Raw genomic sequence first — 12,609 nt, forward strand, 5'->3', positions numbered from 1 at the left:
CCCGGTCCGGGGGTGCAGAGGCGAGCAAAGCGCCCGTGCGCCGGGCAGGGCTGTGGCAGGGCAGGGCAGGGCAGGGACCCCGGCGGGGAGCGAGGGGCGGGGAGCGAGCCTGTGCGGTGCTCCATCGCTGGGGATGATCGTGCTCCTTCCGACTCATTGCCTCTGTGGGAAAGTCAATGAACTAAAAAGCAAAGGTCAGCTAATTGCACGGGGGAGCGGGAGAGAAGTCAGCGCTTAATCACTGAGAAGGGGGAAATAATGCCCACGGTAGTGGTCAGGAAAGGGACAGAGATAAAAATGCTTTTAAAGTGTAAATGCATTTTGCTTCAGAAATACAGTACTGTGGGACTTAGTTTCTGAAGTGACAGGAAGCTGCTTCAGTGCTCTTTAAACAGCGCTGTTACAGTTTTTTGTTTCGCATACATACTTACATGAACCTATACATAAATACATGCAAAACAGATATGAACATGTTCAGCGTTACCAAAAGCTGTAAAAGAAAGCTAAACACCAGACTGTGCCTTAAGGATTTAAAACCAAAGCCTCCCTTTGTCTCCGAGGGAGGAGAAAAAAAAAAAAAAAAAAAAAAAAGGAAAAACCCTTGTTGGCTTCTGATTAGATTATACAGCTTCATTCTTCTTCATTTTCTCATCTTGCCTTGCTTCATTTGCACGATCATGCAATGTCGTTTACAAGATTTGCAAAGTAAAAAACAGATCTTATGCTTAACCTTTGCATCTCTGTGCAAGATGACCCAGTTGCAGGCACGGGGTAGTTAGGATTTAATGGATTTTTTTTTTCTTCAGTGATTAGCAATGCTAACGTTAGGGGATATGGTTGTATTGTTTACCTGAAAATTTCCAGTGTGTGTTGAATACACATTAATCCTAAACTGCTAGAAAAGACAAAGTGGACAGAAATGACTTTTCTTAAGCATTTTGTTAATTAAGAAAGAAGTTAAATGTCTGGTGTAATGCAAAAAAAAAAAAAAAGAGAGAGAGAGAAAGAAATTTAGGCCATCACTCTCCACTGTAGTGTATTCAGGCAGTGCAAGCTTGAGAATGCTGCATGTTCTGTACTGTATGTGGTTACAGGGGAAAATTAGAGATGTATGTGTGTATATATACATACTTATTGTTCTTAGAATTTCTGGACGTATAGGGATACCATTTAGAGGCTTTCTAGGGGAGGCTAAAAGAATAAGGGGAAAAAGCAAATGTAATACTATAAATACGAGCTACAATTCCTTAGAAAGCATTTTAAAATCACACCTTTTGCTATTTTTTAAAAACGTTATCTTGGACCCAGTCAAAGGGTAGTGGTGCAAAAAGGTAACCCTCCTGGAGGAAATGAGTCTTCCTAAAGAAAATGAAAGGTGAAGACGTGGAGTTGACACTTAAGGACTTCATAGGGAAGCCCAGGCGCCTCTCCAGAAGTTAAGTAACTGATTTTACAAAATGAAAAATGTTACATGTCATAAGAAGGTATTCCAGAGTGTTTTCAGAGTGTGACTTTAAAAGTCCTTGCTTTTCTTTATTTATCAGAAGCTCTGCTATTGGATGGTGTTTTAAAACATCTAATTCATTTCATTATTAATTCTTCAGAGAGGTGCTCCCATTTGCTTCTGTAAGTCTAACAGGAACATTTGTCTTCGTGGCTGAGCAGGGTTGGACACAGCTCCTGTGGAGCCCATCCCTACGTTTCTACGCATCAGTCAGAGAGGGCTGGGTGACGTGCGTGCTTATTCCTTACCCTGGCATCAAAGGGCAGTAATGCAGTGTCCCTGAAGGTTTAAGCATGGTGAGAGTGAGAATTTTACTCTCAGACTTGTATCCTGCATCAACTGGGCTTCAGCATTAGCTCCATTCGGTTTTGCAATTTTTCCATTTTGCATTTCTTCCATTTTTCCTTTACATAAAGGTTGCAGTCTTTGTGGTGACCTCATACTTGCCTTTTTGTTACTTTGGCAGTTTTCTGTAGCATCATACCTGTTAAAAGTTGAAAAGATGTTTTAGGGTAGGTCAATTAGTCGATCCCCTGAAAGCATTGCACTCTAATATTGTGAGTCAGCGGTGTCGAAGGAAGGAGAAAAAATCACTTTTCCCATCCATTTGATAAATGTCACTACAGTTCTCAGACATCCACACCTTCCTCCTCTAACCCTGGCACCAGCTAGCCCTACCACCCCCATCCTCTCAGCTTTGCTTTGATTTTTCATTCTTTCAGTTTTCCTTCAGCCAGCCCATTTCCAGCTAATAGTATAAGCAAAGCCAAAAGCCCAGCATGGTTGGATTCTTGCCACTTCTTTCAACAAACCAAACCACAGTCTTGCTGCTAACATTTTCTTCAGGTAATTTTGCTTGGATTTTGCTTAGTAGTATGATCTCATGTGGCTTAAGTTGTCAGTATTGTGCCTCAGAGACATAAACAGAATTCCAACCAAGGAATTAGTTAACCCTATAAAAAAAAAAAAAGTAGATCAGCACACAGTTTTTTAATACATTGAAGGTAAAATTAAACATCTTTCAAGCTTGACCAAATTATTATTATTATTATTTTTTACTTAGCTTTCTGACTCACATTAAACTTGGAAAGGTGGCACATGGTTAAAGCAATCGAGAGTTTAACCACAGGAAGAAATAAGAAAGTAACTTTCTGGGTCATGACATCAGCAACATAAAGAGAAATGCCGAGAAGTAAGATAATGAAGTTCACAAACGTAAGTCCTGGGGTGCTCAGTGCTTACCAGTGGTCTCTGCAGCATGTGGGGCATTTGGTGACTTGTGTTCATGTCTCCTTGCTCCATTTGAGAGGAAGGCTATTGCTTTTGTTGTAGCTGTATCTACCATGCAAACTTTTTTTTTTTTAATTTTTTTTTTTTTTGAGTAGGTAGTGTAGCTCATACTGCAGTGCCACTAGATTGCAAAAACATATCAAAGTCCACATGAAAGGAAAGTGATTGCAGCTTTCGAAGTAACTTTAAATGAAGAAAGTCAGTTTCTTTGAGAATCCACCCATATGGTAGGTTGTGTGGAGTGAATATTGCACATTGAGTGAGTAAAAAGTTGGAAGCATAGCCTTATGGATGGCTGTCACCATCCTCATTCACCCCTTCCTTCCTGCAAAAACCTCTTTGTTCTCTACTGGACTGGGCCTTTTATTGTCCCCCAACTTCTCATTCAGGTACTGAATGACAAGTAGTGTATGGCTATTTATTCTGGCTATTTCTTCTCTCTCTGCTCTGAGGTTCTTGTGCAAGCATTTTTCTGAAAAATGAAAGTCAATTTTTTTATTTTTCTTTTCCAAATCTGCCAGAGCAGGACCCAGGAGGTGACTAATGATATTTGCATGTTGGTATGTCCATGTGCTTGGAAAGAAAATGCAAAAATGAGGAGGGAATAGGATCTTTGTGCTCACAGGCAGAACAAATAATGCTGAGTGTTATGTGTAGGGGTGGTGCATCTGAGGACCTGGGTTAGCACGAGGCCAGAGTGTATCTGGCTGGTTGAGATTTATGACCAAGATATAGGCAAATGGTTTAGGAGGAGTGGAGGGTGTCTGAAGTGGAATGAATAGGGTACTGGCAGCAGTTGTTAAGAAAGTGGGAGTTTGGGACTGGGAGGTGCTAGTGTCCTTTGTGGTGCAAAAAAAATAGAGGGATTTAAGCTGTCAAGCAGATTGAGTGAAAAAATGTTTTAGCAACAAAGTTCCCGAGCAGGAAGAAGAGTTTGAGAATTTGTGGAAAATGAGGTCATGGGGAAAAATGTTAGCAGTGGAGTTTCAGAGATAACAGCTGATATCGAGCAGAGGGATTGTGTGTTACGATAACACATTCCCTCCCCCAGTCTTTCTTACCTAGAACCTGATGTAGGAGCACAGGCATACAGGCAGACCGCACACTTCTAAACTAAGCCTGCATCTTCCAGTCTCCGCTTTGCCACTGTGGCTGAGGTTCACGTGCACTGGATGCATCCAAATAATGTCCATTTAGAGAAACTTCTGTAACAGAATCCTAACAAGCTCACCTTTACCAGCGTGTTTCTCCGTGGGCTGCATCAGGCAGCCCTTGTTCAGTGAAGACGCCAATTGAACTCCCCAGGAGCTTTCACTAAGTAAGAATAGCAACACCGCAGTAAAATCATTTATGCTACCATAATGAAGAATATAATGAAAACAACTTTGAAAAATGTGCATATGAAGTATGTGTTTAAAAAAAAAAAAGAAAGAAACACCACTGTAAAGAAAGACTTATTGGTGTAGGTAAAGTATTTTATGGCCTTTTACTTTCTATTTTTCATATACTGGAATTGCTATTTCTGAATATAATGATAATAAAATAAATATTTTAAGATTAGTTTGAAATGACATTTCTCATTTAGAATGCACTTATTATGTGGCAGAAAAGGGTTATATTTTGATTAAAACATCAAATGTAAATGTTTCCAGATGTTCAAACATTGTTTCACAACATGATATTAGAGGTAGAAGTGAGAAAGTCTCATTGTCATGTCTCAATTGCTTTGTTTTGAGATCTTTTTCTTAATGTTTTTTTATAATCTGTTTGTATATCACAGTCTTCTTATCTTATATCTTCTTTTCATTCAAGAGTTTCCAAATAGCTGCTAGGTCTTCTGCTATGAGCACATATGTATAACTGAGGCATTTCCACTTTAAGGCTGTAAAGCATAGCAGCTGCCTCCAGGTCTTTAAATTATACAGACTTTATATCAAAATTTCCAATATGCTCCATCAGTTATTATCCACATCAACTGCCAAAGTATTAGCATCAATTGGAATAAAATGAATAACAAAGCAATTTCAGTCAGCATAGTGGTTAATTGGCTGTGCAGTTAGATATGCAAATTAGGAAGCGTGGTTTCTATATTATTGTTTCTGTCAATATGGCTTCTCAAAGAGGCATACAGTCTTCAGCAGTATTGTGGACAGTCTGGAGTACTATAATCAAAAGTGGAAAGTTGCTCATGGATTTCTGATAAGCATCTTTATACAAGCCCTACTGCCTTAGTACGTGCAGAGCTATTGATTGACTGCGGTGCTTTTACAAAACCTAAATAAATAACAACACTCTGTTGTCACTTATCAGTAATAACACTTTTGCTTCAGCCTGTGGTAACCATGTTTTTCTAGATTTAAAGCATGTTTCATTGTCTTTTAATCAAATACTGTTTGAAATAAGTTATCAGAAGAAATTAATTTAGCATTCAATACAGTGTACTTCCCGCTGCTTCTAATTTTCAAAGATGGATTTTTACTGATAGCAAGGGGTTGTCTTGGCTTTAAGGGAAATTTCTGTCTCTTCATTTTAATCCAGGGAAAACTCTTTAGACTAAACTCTGATATTAGACTCTTATGCCCGGCATGAGTAAGGGCAAACAATTCTATAGTCCTAGTATTTTCTCAGTTTTCTCACGCAGATGGTCATTACAATGTCTAACCATAGGATGACATGCTTGATCATTTTATTTTCTGTATATCATATAGGTTATTTTATTGGAGTTAATTTTTTGTCTTCTCCTTGGTCAAAGCTTGCAATAGTTCTTAACCTCTTCAAGTAATCAAGATGACATTACTGACCTCTTTCTTGTCTTTCCCCAGTATCAGTTAATTTATCTCTCTGTTATTAAGTTTGATGTCCTCAGGTCTGCCACAGTATCTGTAGCAATTTTTTCTAAACTAACAACTTCCATTCTAGTTTGTAAATACAGTGTAGGCAGAGCTGATAGATCTTGCTGTGATAATAAGTTGACTTGTGAATGTAGCTGTGATTATAAGTGGAATGGAACAATCTGATTTGATGAAAGAAAATGTATTATAAATAATGATGCTGCTCTATAAAGTTAACAGTAACTAACATAAAGAAGACAGGCCATGTATTTATCATCATTTACACTTTTTCTTTGTTTCCTCATAGCAATATGGATGCCCCAAAGTAATTTTTCTCACTCCTTCTCATAACTTTGTATCACAGACATTTCCTTATAATGAGAAAATGCTCCATAGTGGTAAGATGAAAAAATTAAAATTTCACTAACAGTTGAAAATGTTGAAAAATGTTCAGTAACAATAGTCATTAACCATAGACGTAATTGCTCAGAGTAATATAATTAATTATTCTCTTCCCTGTTAGTTGACAGAAAAAATACCTAGAGAAAATAAACCAGGAAAGGAGGAGGAGAGAAGTAAAGTTGCTGCATGTCACTCTGCAGAGCTGGGATAAACCGGTGGGGAGGATGTCATGCTTAGGAGCAGTCACTGTCTCTGCTATGGACCCATCATCACTGAATCACCATAGAAAACAGCAGTTCTGAATTTTCAGAAGCACAAAACTACTTTTGCAAGCACTAAACCAGCCAAATCCACAAAAATAGCCCCATTGAAGGGTGTGACTGGCTTGTTCAGTCTAGGTAGGATAAGAAGAGTGTACTGATACTACAGATACATGGCATCCATGATCCTGAATCTCAGAAGACAAGTTGAGGCAGGGTTTGCCTCTGAGGAATAAGCATAGTCTATTATTTCACATATTTGAACTGTAAATGGCACAATGACATATCTTCCTTTTAAATACATAGTTAGGTATTTTCCTTGAGAGCTTGCTACAGAAACACAGAGAGCTGGAGGGCTCAGAAATAAAAGATTTGCCCAGATCATTCTGCTATTTTGGGGTCTTAGTGGGGGATGCACTTAGACACCTACACAGAAATGACAAAAGTGTTAATTCTTTCCTTAGCTATCTTTTACTACAGCTGTAACTGGGAAGAAAAAAAAAAAAGCTTCTAAAGCAAGTTCACTATGTTCTAAATATGTTCTTTTATCTCTACGTATCTGCAAATGACTTAGGTCTTCTCTGGGCATTGCTTATGTTATTCCTTCAACTCATCTACAATTCTAAAGTAAATAAGAGCAGAGAATGACAAGACTTACCGGAGAAACCTTGTCTACCATGAAGAGGAGTCAGGTGTAGCCATAGAATTATAGAATCATAGAATGGGTTGATTTGGAAAGGGCCAAGAGATCATCTAATTCCAAACTCCCTTCCATGGGCAGTGACACCTTCCACTAGACCAGGTTGCTCAAAGACCCATCCATCCTAGACTTGAGCATCTCCAGGGATGGGGCATCCACAACGTCTCTGGGCAACCTGTTCCAGTGCCTCACCACCCTCACAGTAAAGAATTTCTTCCTTATATCTAATATAAATCTAGCTTCTTTTAGTTTAAAGTCATTACTTCTTGTCCTATCACTACACTCCCTGACAATGAGTCCCTTTACAGCTTTCTTGTAGACCCTCTTTAGGTACTGGAAGGCCCCTATAAGGTCTCCCCAGAGTCTTCTCTTCTCCAGGCTAAACAACCCCAACTCCCTCACCCTCTCTTCATAGGAGAGGTGCTCCAGCCCTCTGATCATCCTTGTGGCCCTCCTCTGGACTTGCTTTAATAGGTCCATGTCCTTCTTGTGCTGGAGGCACCAGAACTGAATGCAGTACTCCACGTGGGGTCTCATGAGAGCGGAGTAGAGAGGGACAATCACCACCCAAGTCCTTCTTCTCGGACCTGCTCTCAATCCATTCTTCACCCTGCCTGTATTTGTACTTGGGATTGCCCTGACCCAGGTGCAGGACCTTGCACTTGGCCTTGTTGAACTTCATGGGGTTCACACCGGCCTGTCAAGGTCCATCTGGATGACATCCTTTCCCTCCAGCATGTCAACTGCACCGTGCAGCTTGGTGCCATCAGCAAACCTGCTGAGATCCCACTGTCCTTGTCAACAACAAAGATGTTAAACACTGCTGGTCCCAATACTGACCCCTGAGGAACTCCACTTGTCATTGATCTCCACTTGGACATTGAGCCATTGACTGCAGTTCTTTGAGTGTGACCATCCAGCCAATTCCTTACCCACTGAGTGGTCCATCCATCAAATCCATGTCTCTCCAATTTAGAGATAAGGATAACATGGGGGACAGTGTCAAATGCTTTGCACAAGTCCAGGTAGATGATGTCTGTTGCTCTTCCCCTATCCACCAATGCTGTAAACCCCTCATAGAAGGCCACCAAATTTGTCAGGCATGATCTGCCCTTCATGAAGCTATGTTGGCTGTCACCAATCAATAGTCTTAACCCATGTTTCTATTGCTCAGTCACTGAAGTTGGCTGACTTTCTCAGTCAGAGCAACTCTAGAGAGTGCTGGGAAGTAAGTGGAAAGGAGATAGGAAGAAATGTCCGTGGGCTCCTCCTCACTGTCCAGCAGACATGAGGAGATGTGAAGGAATTAAGGGCTACAGAAGATACTGTTTCTTATTGTTGGCCTGGGCCTGATTTGTTCTTATTGAGGTCAAGCACAGAATTTCCTCTGCGTAACCTGATCTATTGTGCCTCTGTCTGATCTGATGTCCCTCATGCACATTGTACTTCTGGTGTGGTTGCTCTCCACCAAAGCAATGTTGTTGTTGTGGTTTTTTTTTTAAGCTATGAACAAAATAGTGAAGATAACTATGCAAACTCATGAGTTTTTAAAATTGGTTTAATGCTGTTAGTGGTTGTTTTCACTATATTTCACATGACAAGAATTATAAGGGAACTTTCAGTGAAAATAATGAATCACCACATTTACGGAAAACATATGAGTGTGAATTGAATCATGCTGTTATTTTGGGTTTGAATATTCAGTGTCCACAGAGAGGGGTTTAGGAGTGGTGACAAAACAACAGATGTGAGATTAGCCACTTTGACTGTGTCTAAATGGATACATCCTAAAATCCCAGTGTCCCAGTTGGTGAGAACATACTGGATCTCTCATCCAGGGCCAATCCCATGCTTTTTTTCAGGCTGGTTTGTGCTTGCAGTTTGCCTTGCTGTGGATTTTATGTCCACCTGAGGTATGTGCCCCAGCCCTGGCATCCAGAGCTTCTCTCAAATAGTACTGTTGATAATTCTACAAAATTAGAAATGCTGTGAATCTTCATCTTCCAAAATAAACTCTTATAGAAAGTGAGGTTAAATAAAACATGATTTGGGCAAAGAGAGTGGGAGAGAAATCTGCCATTATTTTATTTCCTGGATTTTTTTCCAAGCAATTTTCTTATTGCTTGGAAATTTCACTTAATATTACATTTAAGGAGTATTAATTGTCACATCACGCCCCATCAATTAGAATACATTTTTCAAGTAATGTGGTTGAGAAACATGTGCAACATGCTTTTGTTATAAATTGTTGGGTAGAAAGTGTTATGTATGAGGATATATAGGTCAAACTTTCATTTCAGCTGTGCTGCCTTTTTTTGATAGAAAACCAGTCTTTTACCTAGGATTGAAGCCAGAACTTTTTTTTTTTTTTTTTTTTTTTTTTTTTTTTTGTAATGGTAATTTTAAACTTTTGTAGAAGTCTCCTCACACTAGCTCATAAAGTTTGCTTTTCATCACTCAGCACAATTTGATTAACTGATGCCTGACATGTATACAGTAAAATCTACTGTATTTCATTTAGAGGGAAAAGTTAGTGAAGAAAGAATAGTAACAACATTATTTTGCAGCAACAACAAATATTTTGAAGTGAGATGTTTGAATTTCTTATTGTACAAGGCATTGTAAAACAATGCAGTTAAGTGAGTTGTTGGTTCATTGAGAAGAACTGTGGTCCATAAATATCTAACGTGGACACTTAAAGCTCAGTTTGCAGTTGGTTATGATTTTTTGAGTTCTATGATCAGCTAAATGAAAATTCTGATTGGACGCAAGTATCCAAAACCTGGAAAAAAAAACACACTTAAAGATCCTGACATCCGCAGAGGTAAGTAATTAAATGAGGAAAAAAACATGATAAATCTGTTAGATATCTATAAAGGCAATTATTTTAGGTGTGGAAGCAGTTATTAACACTGACAAAAATTGTAAGTGACTCAAAGACTGCTCAGATCCTAGTTACTCAATGTACTTGTAGGAAAAAGTTCACCTGTCAGAGGGCTTATGCCTTAGATTTAGAGAAGATGGGTTTAAGTGTAATCAGTGTCTCATATGTTTTTTTCTGGCCCTTGAACTAGGGACAAATGTCACTTTATTTCACCAAAAGTCACTGCTGCAGAAGTGGGAAAGGCTTGTCCTCAGCTGGTCATAGCAACTATGGCCTGAATAAATACGTCAAGATTTTGCAAATATTTTCTGTTTGTTTCAAGTCTTTAACTTGATCTCTGCTCATTATTTGATAGTCTCTCACCTTTTTTTTTTCCATTTTCCAAATTATTTGAATTGGAAGAAATACTGAAAAGAGAATTAAATGTAATATACAAATAAATTTACATATGCAAACAGTGTATGACATTAATTTTGTCTTCCGTAGGGGTCAGATAATTGTCAAAATATCATTTAGAAAAAGGAAAAATTGGGGAGAAAAAGAGCAGTCATTATTTCTAAATGATACTTTTGTATAAATTTCATATATAAACAGTTCAGTGTTCCTGAAATAACCTTGTTCTTAACTGTAACATCAAAAAAAAAGTGGCTACATTAGCCCTAGTCCTGCATGAGTGCCTATATCTCTATGATGCTACAGTATATTTTGGAAATAGGCTTGTCTGGAATGGTTATTCCTGTTTTTCAGACAGAAGCTAAGGCACAGTAAATCAGCTTCTTGTTTGTGTTCCTTCTTGAATGATTCAAAGAAATCAAGCAATGGTTAGATTGGCCATCTGAAAATTCCCTGTGTGTCTCTTGTGCACTTGCCTGTGATATAAGAGACTTATCTGGGGCACAGCCAGAGTGTGTAACACTCTGTTGTCAATTGGAATAGCTTAAAGCAGGCTCCATGCTGGCTTAGCGTATGCCATGACTCACTCATCCCTCCATAAGCAATTCATTGGCTGATGCTTTTCCCACAGCTGTGTGTCAAACAAGAACTAAGTGCAGCAGAGGTTAAGGACTCTCTGCTTCAACCCTTGCTTGTGCTTGTTAATGAATAGCCATCCAGGAGTCTGTAGCTTTACCTACCCAAATGGGACAAGCCTCTAATCATAAATCACAGAACAGCCTGAAATGGGAAAAGGAATTAAACAAAGACTGATAGAGCTCCATATTGTTGTTACTTTCTGTCAAGTTGTGCTAATACTAAGACAGTGCATTAAAACAATGTGCTAGTTACTGAACAAATACTCTTCTTCCTTCCATCAGTGTATAGGTCATTTTGGTTTGTTTGTTTGTTTTTGTTTTACATGGAATACTTTCTCAGTTGTTTGGTTTTGTTTTTATAGAACTACTGTAATTATTTGAGATACAGAAAAGGCATACAATACTGATCTTTGTGTATTCTAGTGCACTAAGCTTAGAGCTCCCATGCTTTTATAGACGAGACTTTCCTGTCTTTTGGTATAAGTCAAATCTTTCCAAACTCTCCATCAGTGCTTACATTTCGGGGTCCATATGCGGAGCAGTTCCCTTAAATATTGTTCTCTGCTTGTCTTGTAATTCCAATTGCTTATCCTATCTGATGTCTGTTAAGTGAGAAAGGCAGTCATGATGCATTGAGTTTAGATTTGAACTGGTGAATTCACATCATGTCATTTTGTTTTATAGATACTGTTTGCCAATTCCTATACATATAATTGCTCTAGATGTTTGAATGTTGGAGTCAGTAGGCTAGGTATTTTCTCTCTATTCCATAAGTGAATGTGAATGGAGTGAAGGTTTCCTTCGTTGAAGGCATATCTAGCATTGTTTGAAAGGATTAGTTGCTTCCCTATACTACTTTAGGACTGTTAAGATAATTAACAGTTTATCAGCATGATTTCACAGGCCACGATTTGTGAGAATCACTGGGACACTGCTCTCTAGTTTGCAGTGAGTCTGTGTGATTTATTGTGTGTGATGCCAACAGAGTCAACAGTCACAGAGGAAAGGTCAGCATTACCTTTCTTTCATATATATATATATATATTTAAATATATATATATTTAAATATATGTATATATTTAAATAATGCTTCATTATTTTTGTCTTTTTCTTAGTGGATGCTATAATTTTAATTTGTTTGTTTAGACTGTATGTTGTTTAGAAATTTCAGTCACAGGTTGTGTGCCCATTGTGCTAAGCAGATGGATTGCATAGAAAAAGACAAGAAAGCCGAGGAAATAATCACTCTCTGCTGCTGACGGTACTCCCCAGGGTAGATTTCAAAATAGCTCAAGAGCTGTGTAAAATTAATAAGCTGTTCCTCATGTACTGAAATCCTTTTTCATACTGCATTGGCAGGAGGGATCTCTAGAGAGAGGAGGGGCTTCAAATAAGATATGCCAGAGGATGGGGTTGAAGATTGTGCCTGAAAGTCCACATTTTACTGAGTCCAGTGGATGATGAGTGCACTCTAACAACATGCATAAAAGCAGTGTGTCTGGAATTTGTCCACTACAAGATCTCTGCATCAGTGAAGTCCATATAATCCCTCAGAACAAGGTTTATTAGGCATAAAATTTGAATCAGTGTCCTTTTGTTTCTTTAGCATCTGTATAATTTTATTCAATGATAGCAGAAAGAGATGAGAAATCAGGGAACAGTACTCTTACCTGATAGAGACTTGCTGTTGATGAGGTATTTTAGCAG

At 38.6% G+C, this 12,609-nt stretch overlaps 1 protein-coding gene across 32 annotated transcripts in view; it reads left to right on the forward strand.

The window, feature by feature from the left end:
* NRXN1 (neurexin 1) overlaps positions 1-12,609 on the forward strand; it is a 736,316-nt gene that overhangs the window by 451,972 nt on the left and 271,735 nt on the right. The window lies entirely within an intron of this gene.

Source organism: Anser cygnoides, chromosome 3 (assembly GCF_040182565.1).
Source record: "Anser cygnoides isolate HZ-2024a breed goose chromosome 3, Taihu_goose_T2T_genome, whole genome shotgun sequence".
NCBI classification, from domain to species: Eukaryota; Metazoa; Chordata; class Aves; order Anseriformes; family Anatidae; genus Anser; species Anser cygnoides.